Source organism: Notamacropus eugenii, chromosome 6 (genome assembly GCF_028372415.1).
Source record: "Notamacropus eugenii isolate mMacEug1 chromosome 6, mMacEug1.pri_v2, whole genome shotgun sequence".
Lineage (NCBI taxonomy): Eukaryota > Metazoa > Chordata > Mammalia > Diprotodontia > Macropodidae > Notamacropus > Notamacropus eugenii.
In genome coordinates, this window is record NC_092877.1 from 303285029 (window position 1) to 303301144 (window position 16116).

Sequence of the window (16116 nt, forward strand, 5' to 3'; positions counted from 1 at the left end):
GAAAATATATGCATCATTTGCTGGGGGACATTTGAATTACCACACTCTGGAAATAACAATATTAATATATAGCATTTATACAGTGCATTGAAGTTTGCAAAGCACTTTTTACATATTATCTCATTTGATTCTCACAGCAATCCTGTGAGGTAACTGCATTCTGCAGATGGGAAAACAAATTGAGAGAAGTTCAGTAGTTTTCTTAGGGTCACACAGCCAGTAAGTGTAAGAAGCTAGATCTGAACTCATCATGCTAATTCCAACTCCAATGTTTTATCCTCCACATCACCCAGTAGTACCCTCCACAGAGGGCAGGTAGCATGCAATGCTGTTGTGAGAGGAGAATAGAGAAAATAAAAACCAGGGGCTATGGAGAACAATATCAGGGCCAACCACCGGCTAGAAGTTCAGCAGTCAAAAAAGAAAACAATCAGGAACACCAAACAGACAATAGTTTGACAACACCTGCTGAGAGTCAGGAGACAGGCGCTCCTGGGATAAATGCTACTCATATAAAGCAGCTGGGCATGGGAGCTCGGAGACAGGGCAACAGACCTTGATTCCTCTCCAGGAAGCACTGTTTCTTTTTATGGGCTCAGATGGGAGGCCTATCTATTTTGTTAAGTTACTTGTTAAAACTGTTTTAAGTTCTGAGTTTTATGATCCTGTGTGCTTATAAGAAGAATTCACTATTGGAGATTTGTCATATTCTACAGTCACCAGGATTGGGTCATTGAGCCAGGGAAATGAACACCCCACGTGTAAAGCATAACTAAGATTGTAGGTATGAGGGAGTCTCTGACATAAGGTTAAATGTAGAACAGGCCCTACATCCGGGCAACAATGTCCCCTGTGGCCATTTTGTTTAAACTACAAGTGTTACCCTGGGATCTATTATTTTTCTTTAAACATTGATAACTGCATTTCAATATAATTGATTTCCTTTACAATCCTTTATATATAGTATGCATTTTAAAATGTTGTTCTGAGAAGGGCCATGTAGGCTTCACTGGACTACCCAAGGCTTGGCTGAGGTGCCCAGGACATACACAAAAGTTAAATACCTCTGGTAAGATTAGTACTTTTTTCACTGCATGACATGTTGAACTAACCATTTCAAATTCTCATGAATGTGTCTAGATTTCATTGCTAGCTCCTTTTTGAAGTGCTCAATTATGTTTAATTCCTAAGGAAAATGTCTAACTCTTCTCCTTTTATTGTATTTAACATAGACTTCTACATAGCTCCATTATATGCATTTGTACTTGGTTCTGCTCTGAATGTATTCCAACTACCATACATGTACAGAGAGGGCACACATGTTAGGGACATGTTACGTGATACTTAACCATCTAAATTATGACATACACATTTCATATTTCATTATGTTGGTTTCTAGAAATGAGAGGCCCCAGTCTGTTAAACTATCCTCTGCTAAGATCAATACTTTAAACATATATATAATTTATTTATTTTCAGTTTTCAACATTCACTTTCACAAGATTTTGAATTCCAAATTTTCTCCCCATCTCTCCCCTCCTCCACCCTAGGACAGCATGCACCCCAACCACCTCTTTCCCCAATCTGCCCTCCTTTCTATCACCCCCGCCCCCTTCTCCCATCTCCCTCCCCTTTATTTTCCTGTAGGGCAAGATAGATTTCTATACCCCATTGCCTGTACAGCTTATTTTCCAGTTGCATACAAAAACAATTTTTAACATTCATTTTTAAAGCTTTGAGTTCCACATTCTCTCCCTCCCCACCCACTTTCATTGAGAAAACAAACAATTCAATATGGGTTATACATGTGTAGCCATACAAAACACTTCTATAACAGTCATGTTGCAAAAAACTAACTGCATTTCCCTCTATCCTGTCCTGCCCTCCATTCCATTCTCTCCTTTGACCTTTCCCCCCACAATAGTGTTTGCTTATGATTACTCCTCCCAATCTGCCATCCATTCTATTATCTTCCCTCTCCTATCTCCTTCCCCCCTGCCTTCCTGCAGGGTAAAATAGATTTCCATACCCAGTTGAGTGTTTGTTATTCCCTCCTTAAACCAAATCCATGACAGTAAGGCTCATTTATTTCTTCTCACCTCCCCCCTCTTCCCCTCCACTGTAAAAGCTCTTTCTTTCCTCTTTTATGTGAGATAATTTACTACTTTTTACCTCTTCCTTTCTCTTTCAGTACATTCCCGTATGAGTTACAAGTATCATCTTTCCATGTAGGAATGTAAACAGTTCAACTTTAATGAGTCCATTATGACTTCTCTTTCCTGTTTACTTTTTCATGTTTCTCTTGATTCTTGTATTTGAAAGTCAGATTTTTCTTTTCCATTCAGCTCTGGTCTTTTCAACAAGAATTCTTGGAAGTCCTCTATTTTATTGGAATTCCATTTTTTTCCCCTGAAGTATTATCCTCAGTTTTGCTGGGTAGGTGATTCTTGGTTTTAATCCTAGCTCGTTTGACCTATGGAGCATCATTATTATAAGCTCTTTGATCCCTTAGGGTAGAAGCTGCTAAATGCTGTGTTATCCTGACTGTGTTTCCAGAATACTTGAATTATTTCTTTCTGGCTGACTGTAATATTTTCTCTTTGCCCTGAGAGTTCTGGAATTTGACTACCGTATTCCCAGGAGTTTTCCTTTTGGTATCTCTTTCAGGAGATGATCAGTGGATTCTTTCCATTTCTATTTTACCCTCTGGTTATAGAATATCAGGGCAGTTTTCCTTGATAATTTCTTGAAAGATGATGTATAGGCTTTTTTTAATCATGGTTTTCAGGTAGACCAATGATTTTTAAATTATCTCTCTTGGATCTATTTTCTTAGGTCAATTGTTTTTTGAATGAGATATTTCACATTGTCTTCTATTTTTTTAATTTTTAGTTTTGTTTAATAATTTATTGATTTCTCATAAAGTCATTAGCTTCCATATGCTCCATTCTAATTTTGAAGGAATTATTTTCTTCAGTGAGCTTTTGGAACCTCCTTTTCCATTTGGCCAATTCTTCTTTTTAAGGAATTCTCCTCATTGGCATTTTGAACCTCTTTTGCCATTTGGGTTAGTCTATTTTTAAAGGTGTTATTTTCTTCAGCATTTTTTTGGGTCTCCTTTAGCATGGTGTTGACCTGCTTTTCATGCTTTTCTTGCATCTCTCATTTCTCTTCCCAGTTTTTCCTCCACCTCTCTAACTTGATTTTCAAAATCCTTTTTGAGCTCTTCCATGGCCTGAGCCCATTGAATATTTATTTTGGATGTTTGGGATACAGAAGCCTTGACTTCTATGTCTTTCCCTGATGGTAAGCATTGTTCTTCCTTATCTGTAAGGATGGGAGGAGATATCTGTTCACCAAGAAAGTAACCTTCTATGGTCTTATTTTTTTTCCCTTTTCTGGGCATTTTCCCAGCCAGTTACTTGACTTCTGAGTTTCCTCTCCACGCCCACCTAGTCTCCAGATCCTCCCAGCCAGCGCTTGGGGTCTGAGATTCAAATGCTGCTTCCCAGCCTTAGGGCTTTGGATGGGGGCAGGGCTGCTATTCAGTGTGAGATTAAGTTCAGGTGTTCAGGTGGGGGCATGGCCACCACACGGGGCTTAGTTCCCTCAGGGGGTTTATGGGGAGACCTTCAACAATGGATCCAAGCTCCTGCCTGCTTTGGGAGCCCTTGTCCTCTGCTGCCTCCCAACGGGTCCTGGGTTATGGAAGCACCCTGCTACCCTCTCAGCAAGCTGAAAAGACCCTCTCACTGACCTTTGGCACCTGTGGGTAGAGGAACCTGCGCTGCCACTGGAGTTTCTGTCCCTGAAGCCTGCTCGGATCTGCTCCCCTTGGTGCCATGTGGCCAAGGCAGGGCTGGGCTCGGCTCCGGGTCCAGTGCATGATGGACCTTTCGTGTCAGTTTTTCAAGTCTCTCTGGAACAGAAATCTCCTCCACTCCATTGTTCTGTGGCTTCTGCTGCTCCAGAATTTGTTGGGAATTATTCTTTACAGGTATTTTATGGGCTGTGGGTTAGGAGCTAGCATATGTGTATCTTTCTACTCTGCCATCTTGGCTCTTCCCCTCTTGAGCTCTTTTTTAAGTGGAAGGTGTGCTGCTCCAAGTTTCAGGGGTTTTGTGCAGCTATTTTCAGAGATATTTCTAGGACCTGTAAATTCTCACTTCTTCCAAAGTGGTATGATCAAAGGAGAGGTGTTTACTCCTCTCCTGGCCGGCATTCTGGTCTTTGAGCAAACACAAGCACTCTTTTCTGCCCTGGACCTGCGAGTAGGGTTCCTTCTCCACATCTGCCACCAGCTCTGCCTTGCCAGTGCTGCTCCTTACCCCAGGACTGTGACCCAGATCAGCCACTCAATTCCCGCAGGGTCTGTAGACTGAGAGCTCCAGAAGCAGCCACCACTGCAGTAGTGGCTGCTGCTGCGCTGGGGCTGGACCACATTTCTCTCTCACCCAGTCCCACTGACCTTTGAAGCTGTCTTTGGCATTTGTGGGTTGAGAAGTCTGAGATCCACTACAGCTGCCAGTGATTCAGTCCCCTGAGGCCTGCCCCAGTCACATCTGTGCCAATCCTGCTCATGCTGGGTTGCACTCTACTCCCAGCCCAATGCAATGGACCTTTCCTATCAGACTTCCAAATTGCCTTGGGCTGGAAATCTGTTTCATTCTGTCATTTTGTGGCTTCTGTTGCTCTAGAATTTGTTTAGAATCATTTTTTACAAGTATTTTGAGGGGTTTAGGGGGAAAGCTCAGGCCCTGCTTCTACTCAGCTATCTTGGCCCAGCCCTCCAACCAATATCTTTTGAATCAGCAAATTTAATCCAGCTAATTTTTTCCATGCATGTGTCCTTTCATATTTTGAAGTGTTAGATATTTTATCAACCAAAATAGATTTATTAATACTTAAAGTATTGAAACAAATGTCCCAGAAGCATTTTAATCTTATCATGCCCCAAACACATTTCATCTGCTACTCTCTACTCTGGCCTATACTTCTTTAAAACTTTCCCTATTATTGTTGAAGGCATCAACATCCTTCTAATGCATTAGGTCTGCAACTTCTTACCCTTATTCCATTCCTCATGTCATTTGTCAAACTTTGTTCTTCCATAGTCCTCTTTTTTTTCATAGTCCTTTTTTTCATACATCCTCTTCTCTCTACTCACTGGCCATCACTCTAGTTTATGTCTTCACCATATCTTGCCTTGATTATTGGACTTCTATTTGGTTTCCCTGTTTGAAACTTCTCCTTACTCCAATACTATCTTCCATGTAGCTGCCCAAGTGACTTTCTTAAAGTGAAGGTTTAATCATGTTTGATCACTATTTAAAATCTGTTGACTCTATTGCCTCGAGGATCAAATAAAAATTCCTTTATCCAGCATTAAAAGATCTGGCTCTTTTCTAGTAATCAGATCTTCTAATACTTTACTCCTGTACTTGCACTCTGTCTTCCATCGATACTGCTCTACTCACCTACATATAAAGCTCACTCTCTAGTCTCCATACTCATGCCTCTACCTCTTGTAATCCCTGATTTTCTTCAAAACTCAGCTCAAGTTCTAATTCTTTATAAAGCCTTTGGTAGGTGGTACAGTGGACAGAACACTTGACCTGCAGTCAGTAAAACCTGAGTTAAAATTCAGACATGCACTAGCTGTGTGACACTGGGCAAGTCACTTTACTTTTGTGCCTTAGTTTCTTTGATTGCAAAGTGAGAATAATTAAAGTACTGACTTTGCAGCTCATTGTGAAGACAAATGAGATAATATCTGTACAGCATTTAGCACAGTGCCTGATGAATAGTAACTTATTCTTTTGTCTTTCCTGCCCTCCACTGCCATTGCACACCCTCCCTAAACTACCTCATATTTATGTTGTATAGCTTCTGTGCATACTTATATGTTTATTTTTTTTTTGCTTCTGTAGTTTTAGCACTTAGCACTGTGCCTAGCACATAGCAAACTCTTCAGAAATCTTGTTGATGGATTTATTAAGTGCTCTGAAAGAGCACTTGCACCATAAATCTTAATGATGAACCATTGGAAAATCTGATTCACTTTCCCCTTGATTTGGGACCAAGGTTAATAAAAATGCTTTGTCATGTGCCCCCTTCTGGTGAGGGAGGTAGAAGTTTTTGAGCCAAAATTGGAAAAAGCTGAGTGATGAGAAGTGGAAGAAGGGAAATGGAGGGAATGAAACAATAGTTTGATCTTTACAAAAAGGGATGAAGTAAGAAAGGCATTGATTACAAATTCTAAAAGAGGAAAGTACATATAAGTGGATGTTAGAAGAGGTGCGGGGAATGTAAACAAAAAGAACTGCATTAGATAAATGCCAATGAAAAACATGATTAAATAGAGACAATAAAATATTCAACTGAAATGCAAAGGGAAAAGTCAGAAAAATAAACTGCAAACCTTTTCCCCATACTAATAAATGTGCAACATGTAGCTGTTTTTATAAAGTCATTAGCTTTATATCACCTTCATAAAGAGAAGTTTAAATGTCTAAGAATTGTGCAGTAAATCACTAATTACTATGACATTCCCATAACTTCCCAGTTTAGGTCAGATCTCTGGTATTTAAAAGGATTACAAAAACCAGAAAATATTTAGCAGAGAACAACAAGAAAAAAAAAACCCTTAAGATGAAAGGAACTGGGATTGTTGGGAAGGTCGTTGGCAGTTTGTCAATAAGGTCTGATTTGAATCAGCTCTATCAAGTTGATGTACAAGACTAAAAAACACCATATATTTCTTCTTATATCATGGGTAGCCCTTCTCTTTCCCCCTAGTTTCAACTCATTTGAACTAGCACTTTTGCAACTAGGTCAGGGATGAATATTGTACTCTCCTGGTTTCATTCATTCATCATATCAAGTCAAATATGCATTTGTTAAGCCCCTGCCATGTGCCAGGCAATCTGCTAAGCACTGGGGATACAAAGAAAGGCAAACAGTCCAGATGGGGAACCTGTGGCCTCCACCCCTGTCTGACTCTCAAGGAGTTCACAGTCTAATGGAAAAAATTATTTGATTGTCTATGAAAGTGGTTTCCAAAGAGGGAGCACTTTGGGTGCTGTGACATGACCCCAAGAGGTATCATCTAGTTGGAGGGAGGGAAGAAGAGTTGGATCCCATTCTTCCTATAATAGCCAATCATAGAAATTGTCCCTAACACAACCAGTTCTACCCTCTGCTCATTATCTCCCAACACTCTTCCATTATCCTCTTATACTGTTATGCAAGCTCCCAACCTCCCATCTTCTGCCTTGATTATTGGACTCTCATAGGGATGTTGTAATCTATCCCAGATCTGTACAGTAGCAGAGTAGGTGTCACAGAGAAAATTTCTGGACCCAAGTCACTTCCTCTCTATCTGTCTTGATGAGTGGACTTCACATGAACTCTGGTTTGTGACTTGTAAACCCCTATTCTGGTGCATTCTCTTTATTTCATTGGCCAGTCATTAGGATTCTCATAATATTTAATAATCATTTATTAATTAGCCTTACCAAGGAATAATTGTTGAGGAGATATTACTGCAACAGTAAAAATATTTTGCCTCAATGCCAAGAGGCATACTGTCTTCTAGTCTACCTCAATCCCTAGGGGAAATGAGCTCAAACTCAAAGAAGATGCTATGAAGCATTCATCCCCAAGCAAGTTTACTTACAAATGTATTTTATCTCTGTTCATGTGTCTTTCTTTCTTACCCCAACCTCTAACAGGGCTGGGACTGCTTTTAGTTTTGTGGTGTCCCTGATATGATAACAATGATATGTCTAGAATAGGAGTTTAATCCATGCTGTTAAATGAATGAGGTAATGAGGATAGACTTTGGGAATGCAGGAAAAGGGATAGATCATGAGTGAAATGTTTTTAGGAATATTTATTAGTGCATCCTTTGGTTATGTTGTATAGGATATGCTTTTTAAAATTTAATGTAGAAAATTCAGTAATCTTAAAAAGATTAACATAAAACCTTATTGGATTTATATTTGTGCATACTTTTCTTGAGGGGTGGGGGAGGAGGATATTGTATTGAAATGAGATAGTAATGATTTAATTGTTAAATTTTAACAAATAGTTAAAGTTTGATCTCATCACCAGTGTCTTCTCTTTCTACCTAATCTCTCTTTCTTCCCTTCCCTTCTCATCCCCCACCTCCATTTTCCCCTGATGCTTACTGAAACTATTGTCAGAATTCATTGCCTAGGTTAGCTTGTTCTAGTAGGACTGCTCCGTTCTAATTTTTTTTTTTTAAAGAACTATTTTCTTCAGTGAACTTTTGAACCTCCTTTTCCATTTGGCTAATTCTGCTCTTTAAAGCATTCCTCTCCTCATTGGCTTTTTGGGCCTCTTTTGCTGTTTGAGTTAGTCTATTTTTTAAGGTGTTAATTTCTTCAGCATTTTTTTGGGTCTCCTTTAGCAAGCTGTTGACTTCCTTTTCATGGTTTTCTTGCATTGCTCTCATTTCTCTTCCTAATTTTTCCTCCACCTCTCTTACTTGATTTTCAAAATCCTTTTTGAGCTCTTCCATGGCCTGAGGCCATTGCATATTTATTTTGGAGGTTTTGCATGCAGAAATCTTGACTTTTAGGTCTTCCTCTGAAGACCTAAATTGTTCCTCCTCATCCAAAAGGATGAAAGAAAATGCCTGCTCACCAAGAAAGTAACCTTCTATTGTCTTATTCTTTTTCCCTTTTTTGGGCATTTTCCCAGCCAGTTACTTGACTTTTGAGTTCTTTGTCAGGGCCCAGCACAGGGCTGAGATTCAGATCAGCTGCTCAATTCCCCAGGGGCTCTAGGTAGAGGGCTCCAAAAATGGAAGCTGCAGCTTCAGTGGGTGCTACTGGGGTCCAGACTGCACTCCCCTCTCCTGGGTGACTGAACATTCCCACTGACCTTTGAAACTCTCTGTGGCATTTGTGGGTTGAGCAATCTGGGGACTGCTGCTGCTGGTGGCTCCTTGAAGTCTGTTCCAGGTTCTGTCCCTGCCACATCGGGCTGTGCTCTACACTTCCTGGGCTGTGCTGTGTGCACTCCACGCTTCCTGGGCTGCGCTACATGTGCTCCCTGTTCTAGTAAAACTAGAAGGATAAACTACACAACTGGTTAAATAAATCTCATAATTTATGAGGTTTTATAATTATGGTGACAAATAGGAGCTTTCATCACTAAAAGATTCCGATTGAGCTTTTTCTCCCCCCCCTCCTAGACACATATCCCATTTCCATTTAAAATTAGAACTTCTTGGGAAAAAAATGTTTCTTGTCCCATTTTCTGACTCCAATATTTTTACTATTGAACCAACAGGAGTTGGAAATTTATTTTCTCTCCAGAAGGAATGGATGTAAACTGGGCTTATAATTCATAATTAAATGAATCCATTTCTGCAGGACGTATTTATTGTAAACAAGGACTGCTACTTTTTGTATAGTCAGTCAACAAACATTTATTAAAGGCTTGCTATGTGACTGGCACCATAGTAAATGCTGGAGTTACAAAGAAGGCAAAAATAGTATCTTTGCTTTCCAGGGGCTGACATTGTAATTGGGGAAATGACATATAAATAAAAACCTACATAGATTATACATGTATGCATATATGTATTTACATAAATAGACATGTTTACAAATGTATATGTGTATTTAATGTAGAGAGGGGAGAGAGAATAGAACAAAGGTATCCTCAGCATGAAGGGACCATCAATAGGGGGAAGAGTCCTCTTGAAGAAGGTGGGGTTTGAGCTGAATTTTGAAGGCGACCAAGCAAGCTAGTGAGGAGGGAGAACATTTCAGGTATGGGGGACATCCAGTACAGAGGCACAGAGACAGCAGGTGCAGTGTTGTGTTCAAGGAACAAGTTCCTAAATGAAATAAGATCATTTGAGTACAGGTGAGTAAAGTATAAGACTGGAAGATTTTAAAAGCTCTTTGAAAGGTTGTAAAGGGCTTTAAATACCAGCAGACTTATGTTTGGTCCTAGAGATAATAGGGAGCCAGTGGAGCTTATTGAGTAAAGGCAAGGTAATTTTCCAGATAATTGTTCATTGAGAGGTCCCTCAGAAAGTGAGAAAGTTCAGCCAAAATTAGCCTGCATGATGAGTCTGTTTGGTATTATTAGATCATAAGAATCCAGCTATGTCAGGGGCATAGCAATAGCTTTCCAAATGCTGTGACAGTAGACAGAGTGGCAAATCTTCAGACATGGTCAGTATGTGATGTGTGGCCCAGAAGTAGTTTCTTCTCATTTTGATCTTTATTAGCCACCAATTGGGGGTTGGGAGAGCAAGGAATCCAGTTATTTAATGGAAGTAGAGTAAGTAGTACAATAGAAAGTGTGCTGGATTTGTAGTCTGAGGACCTGAGTTCAAATCCCAGCTCTCTCTCACCCCATATATCAAGGCCAAATCTTTTGATTTCCACCTTCACAGCATCTCTGTATATAAACCCTTATCTCCACTCACACAGCTACCATTTTAGTTCAGACCCTTATCACCTCTGTTACCTAGATAATTGCAACAACCTTCTTGACCTCCCCTACCTCATCTTTCCCCATTCCAGTCCACCCTACATATTGCTGCCAAAATAATTTTCCTTAAGCGCAATGTGACTCCCTCAATCAACTCCAAGGGTTTTCTGTTACTTCTAGGATAAAATATAAGCTCTTCCATTTAGCTTTAAAAACCCATCACAGCCTGGCCCCAACCTATCATTGAAAATTATTTCCCTTTCCACATTTTGTGACCCACCTAATCTAGTCTTCTACACATGTCTAGAATGCATGACTCCTTTTCTTGGACTCATACTCTTTCTTCCTTTAAGATGCAGCTCAAGCACCAATTTCTACATGATTTTTATTTTGATCCCATGGCTAGTGCCCTCCCTTGCAAACTACCTCATCCTTGTATTTAATTAGTATAGCTTTGCATTTATGCTGTGTATGTTTATATATGTTCTTATCTCCCTCATTAGAATATAAGCATTGTTATCAGTTGTTCCATGTGTTAATTCCAGTTGGGCCCCCTGTGGAAATACTAGTAAAGAGCCAAAGAAAAGAAATCTGATCAATGGCCTGCTGCTCTGCCCAACAGTGAAGATATAACCTGTCACCAAAAACCCCTGAGATTACTTGGTCTAGGCTTGAGGCCACCCCCCAAAATATCACTTTTTGGCTCATTAAGCACCCACCAAAGTCTTAGAAAAGTTCATGAAATTAATGAACACATTAAAAAGTGAACCACTGATATTTGGCAAGTTCTTTGGGAACCTCTGGAAAATTCATAGAAAGGTAAAATGTTAATGGATTATAAAAAATTATACAAGCAAGTAACATAAGCCTTTGATTATTTGGTCTAGAGATTGAACTTCTCAGAGTTTTCCAGGGGTATAATCCCTAAGGTACTTTGAGTCTTTTGCAATACTACTAAGCTTCCAGGAGCACAACAAAACAGTAGGTCTAGAGTTTAGATAGGTAATTTTCTATCTAAATTTAAAGGACTTGGACTCCTTATCCCATGGGGTCATGACCTGTTGACAAAATAAAGCTGCTCCAATTAAGTCATATCATTTATTGAAATCCATTTAAGTCAGACCTATTGTTCTGGATGGAATCAAGAGAAGGGGTGGAAGAAGAGGTAAATTATTGCAGAATTACAGACTCTCAGAATTGGAAAAGCCCTCCCAGGCCATCTAGTTGAAACTACCTGAACTGGAATTCCTTCTACACCATCAAGTGCTCATTAGACCTTTGAAGATCTTAAGTGAAGAGAAACCTCTTCTCTCTCAAGGCAGCCCATTGTACTTTGGGATATTTCTGGTTGCTTGGAAGTTGGTCCATATATCAAGTCTCAATGTGCTTCTGTCTAATTCCATTACTCTGCCTTCAGCCTTCTGTTTTCTGCTTTCTGGAACCAGGTATATGCTAGTGCTTCAAAAATGCAAAATACCTAACTGTCAAACTGTTACTCTAGTGTCCAGCACAGCTCACCATACTCCTGAGTGAAGCTCAAAATGGATTAAAATGTAACTTAGCAAAATATTTAATAGAATAAATAAAAATTCAATAGAACATATGTAATGTTAATATGTAGTTTTCGGAGTCAATATGCAGCCCATAGGTATCCTTAGGTGTAGTTTAATAACCCCTGTTTCTATTACCCTGGTGGGAAGCAAAGCAAGAATTGTTATAGGCCTCCTAGGGAGGGAGATTCCCCAGGTACTTTCGACCTGAGTGACACGTTGCCTGGAACACATGGACTCTATGTTGCTTCTGTCCCAGTTGTCTTGGTTCTGTCCCTTCCTTCCTGTTACTATGTGAAGAAGTATTGGGCATGGACCAACTTTGTGGAGTTGAAGAGGTTGGAAGCGCCAGCAGAGTTTGTCATTATCATGTAATAAGCCCAGAGGAAATAATCACATGATATTTACTCATGCTTTGAAATGGAGGGTAACATTCTCCATGTTTCTGGAATCTAGTTGCCCAAGCATCCGTATGGGTTGGAAGCAGTCAGAGCTCCTTCACCCTGTGCCCATATTACCCAGTCCTCCTGCTGTACTTTCCACCTAATTTTAAAAACTGCCTTCCTGAAAATTGACTGAGGTTCATTTTAAACACATTGTCCATGTCCCCAATGCAATCCCCTGGAATCCTAAGGAGGCATAAGCTTTCCTTCATTACTTTCACAGAAAAAGCACCACGGAAGAAATATTCTTTAAAAATTCATTGTTCCATAAAAAAAAAGAACACTTTGCAAAGTTTATCAAAGATTACTGCTTGCTTAGAATTTAACAAGTGCTTCTCTTGGTGCTTGAAACCCTAAGGCAATAAAGAAAAGAAACAGATAAAGAAAACTCAGATTCCTGTCTTAGAAACAGTTTCCTAGCTTCCTAGACCATGTAGACCTCTCCCTGAAGGGATTTAGGGACCTGGACTCTACCATTTCATTCCCTCATGTTCAGGTAAGACATCAAACTGCCTTGGGTGAAAAATCTTCCATGACTCCCTGAGTCCATAAAAAAGCCATCCAACTGGGGTTTGGAAAAATTTTCTAGATGTCCCTTTCTATATAAGGCATACCAAAATTTTTCTAAGAGTTCCTATACCATAGGTAATCCATTTAGTGGTCCAAGCAAATTTGTATCTCTACAACAACACAGGGCACCTTTTTTTTTTTTTTAACTGCAGAGATCCCTTAACACATAAAGAATACCATTGGAGCTCTGGATAAAATCTCTAGGTGTCTTTTCCCACAAAGCATACACCTAAATCCTCTAGGTCCCTGAGAACCCCAGATTTTTCCATTAGTCCCTGATGTTGCAAAGGCAATTCAAATGGAATTCTAAACTTTCTGAACAATAGGACAGGCAAGATCAGTTTGGAGGATAGGATCCAGTAAGCCTTAAATAAGTTCATCCCTCTCAAAAGGGAAATAAAATGGGCTTGATTAGTTGGGGTTTCTGGGTCAGAAAGCAAACTTTATCCTGTGGTTCTTCCACTTGCTTCCTCGGTACTATATATGGATTGGTGGACTGGTAAATATTTAATTACTAGATATGGGGGGTAGGGAGGATGTATATATAACATGCAAATTTAATCTGTATTATTAACATTTTATCTACTTTTTAAAGTCTAGGCAATTAACAAAATAAAAAATCAAGACCTAATATGTAGCATTTATGATTTCCAAGGTACAAGTGTTCACTCTGAAAATGTAACAGTCAGTTCATGAAAGTTGGTGTGAGTTAGCCCCATCATGCTACTGCCAATAAATACTTCATTGACAGTATGAAAGAATGAGACATAACATAGAAACAAATCAATGTGCTATGCATGTCTGGGTAGAGAGATAAGGGCTTGAGATCTCCCATCACCCAGAAGATTCTTTCCTTGGTCACTTTCTGGAAGAAAAAGAGTTGATTTGACTGACTAGTGCCTTTTGTATGTGCACTCTGTTCTAGCTCAGCAGTCAATTAAAAGACTTTTGTCATTGTAGCCAGCCAACAGAAAATAATCAAGGAAGACTAGTATGGGCTCTGAAATGGCAGGGCCATCCATTCTGCTCTTCGGGAAGCAGGGAAGCATCCTTATGACTTGGCAGTAGGCACAGCTCATTGTGCATGCTCACAGGCCTTTCCAATGAGGATCCCTCAGTGTCCAGTCACCTACTACAATTAAGTAACTACAACTGCCAGGCATTTCAGATACAAAGATAAGAGTAATAAAAGTCCCTGGCTTCAAAAATCCTTGCCAGCTAAAACTAAGTGACCCTTTGGCAGTCTTTACGTTCATTTTTTTGACTCAATATTGTAGTGTACTGTAGCAGATATCTCAATCTAGACATTGTGGAAATCTGGACCCAAAAGATAACATGACCCCTCCCATATGTCATGGTTTGTTTTTTCCTTCAGTCTGCCCATGTATATGACACTCTGATCCATAAAAAGGGTAAGGACCACTTCCCGAAAAAGTGTTTGTCCTCTATCTTGGTCATTTCTTTTTTAATAAAGACTTTGAATGATCTTGCTTGCTCAAGAAGTTGTTTTTGTTCTAAAACATAGTAACTTTCAAAATTGGAATGCCTTGGGAGACAAAGTGTTCCCCTTCATTGGAAGTCCTCAAGCAAAGACTGGATGACCACTTGTTGGGTATATTGCAGAAGGAATTCTTTCCCAGATATGGGTTCATCTTGGTGCCCCCAGAGTCTCCCTCCTTTTCTGTGACTATGATATTCTTAAAGGCAGGAGTGAAGGGGCAGAAGGGAGAGAGTGAAGTAGGGAGAAAGTATGGTGTATTGATAGTGTTGTGTAGGGAAAAGAACACTGAACAATTCCAATCTTAGCTTTACCTTTGGGCACATCACTTAATGTCTGAGCCTCATTTTCTTCAACTGTAAAACCAGGATTGTAATAGCTGCCTTCAATATTTCTGCTATTTACTGTGTTTGACTCTTCATGATCCCATTTGGGGTTTTCATGGCAAAGATACTGGAGTAATTTGCCATTTCTTTGTCCAGCTCATTTTTACAGATGAGGAAAATGAAGCAAATAGGGTTGTGACTTGCCCAGGGTGACAAATCTAGTAAATGTCTGAGGTCATATTTGAGCTCATCAAGATGAGTCTTCCTGATTCCAAGCCCAGCAATCTATTCCTTGTACCAACTACCTGCCCCTTCCTTACTTCACAGAGTTAAGATCAAATGAGACAATATATGTACAAGCACTTAGTAAAATCTAAAGAATTAGAGATATGTCAAATGCAGACTGTGAGTCTTGTTGACATTACAGAATGGTAGAAGAAAGGGCATAATGATATTCCTGGTCACTATCAATACTGTTGTGAACCATGGGAACTATGTAAGAAGATAATCAGTTTCTGTGTACAAGCATGAAATGTTTTTCACCTAGCAAGCTGTTCCTCTATCATCCTTCATCTGTGATTTCTTTTTCAGATCAAAATGTAGTTTCGGTGATGGTTTAAGAGATTCATATACTTCAAGAGGAATTTCTTTCACTGGCTGCTGATGACTAGCTGAGGAGAGAAAAATTAGGAGACATCACTCAAATAAAAACATCCTTGCTCTCAACAGTGTTGTTGATGTCATGCCTTTGAATGTTCCAAAAGTCTCAGAGTTAAGGGGGAAAAAATCAAGGAAAAGACAATTATCTTATGATTATAGAATTGATCATAGAAAGCCAGAAAAAGTTCCTGCAGGGGAATGGAAAAAATGACAAAATCGTCTCAAGCATAGTAATATGGGTACATCATTCAGGGCAAAGAAATGAAATTGCAACAAGAATATTATTGGTTATAGCTCCATTCTGAGCATTTAAATTAACTATTGCCTTTGCGAGATGTTCCTAGATTCTTAGGAATTATGACTTAATCTCCCTTTGTTTTTCTTTCCCATTGAGCTCAGCCAGTGTTGTTATTGTTATCCACCTCAACATGAACTCTAGTTGGTTGTTTAAAAACAATATTATTGTGTGGATTACATAAGGTGACACCAGTGTCCATGCATATCTTTTATTTAAAGACAGCTTAATAACCTTATCCTATGGCACTTGAACTGCTACAATCATCTTTCATGGAATCCCAGAATTTTAGAAG

The 16116-nt window shown here is 39.5% G+C and overlaps 1 protein-coding gene across 1 annotated transcript in view; it reads left to right on the forward strand.

The window, feature by feature from the left end:
- Positions 1–15592, forward strand: part of ZDBF2 (zinc finger DBF-type containing 2) — a 103343-nt gene extending 87751 nt beyond the window's left edge. The window contains exon 11 of the mRNA XM_072617372.1: positions 15458–15592. The gene's annotated coding sequence lies outside the window, so the exon portion shown is untranslated. The remainder of the gene's footprint in view (positions 1–15457) is intronic.
- Positions 15593–16116: the final 524 nt, after the last annotated feature.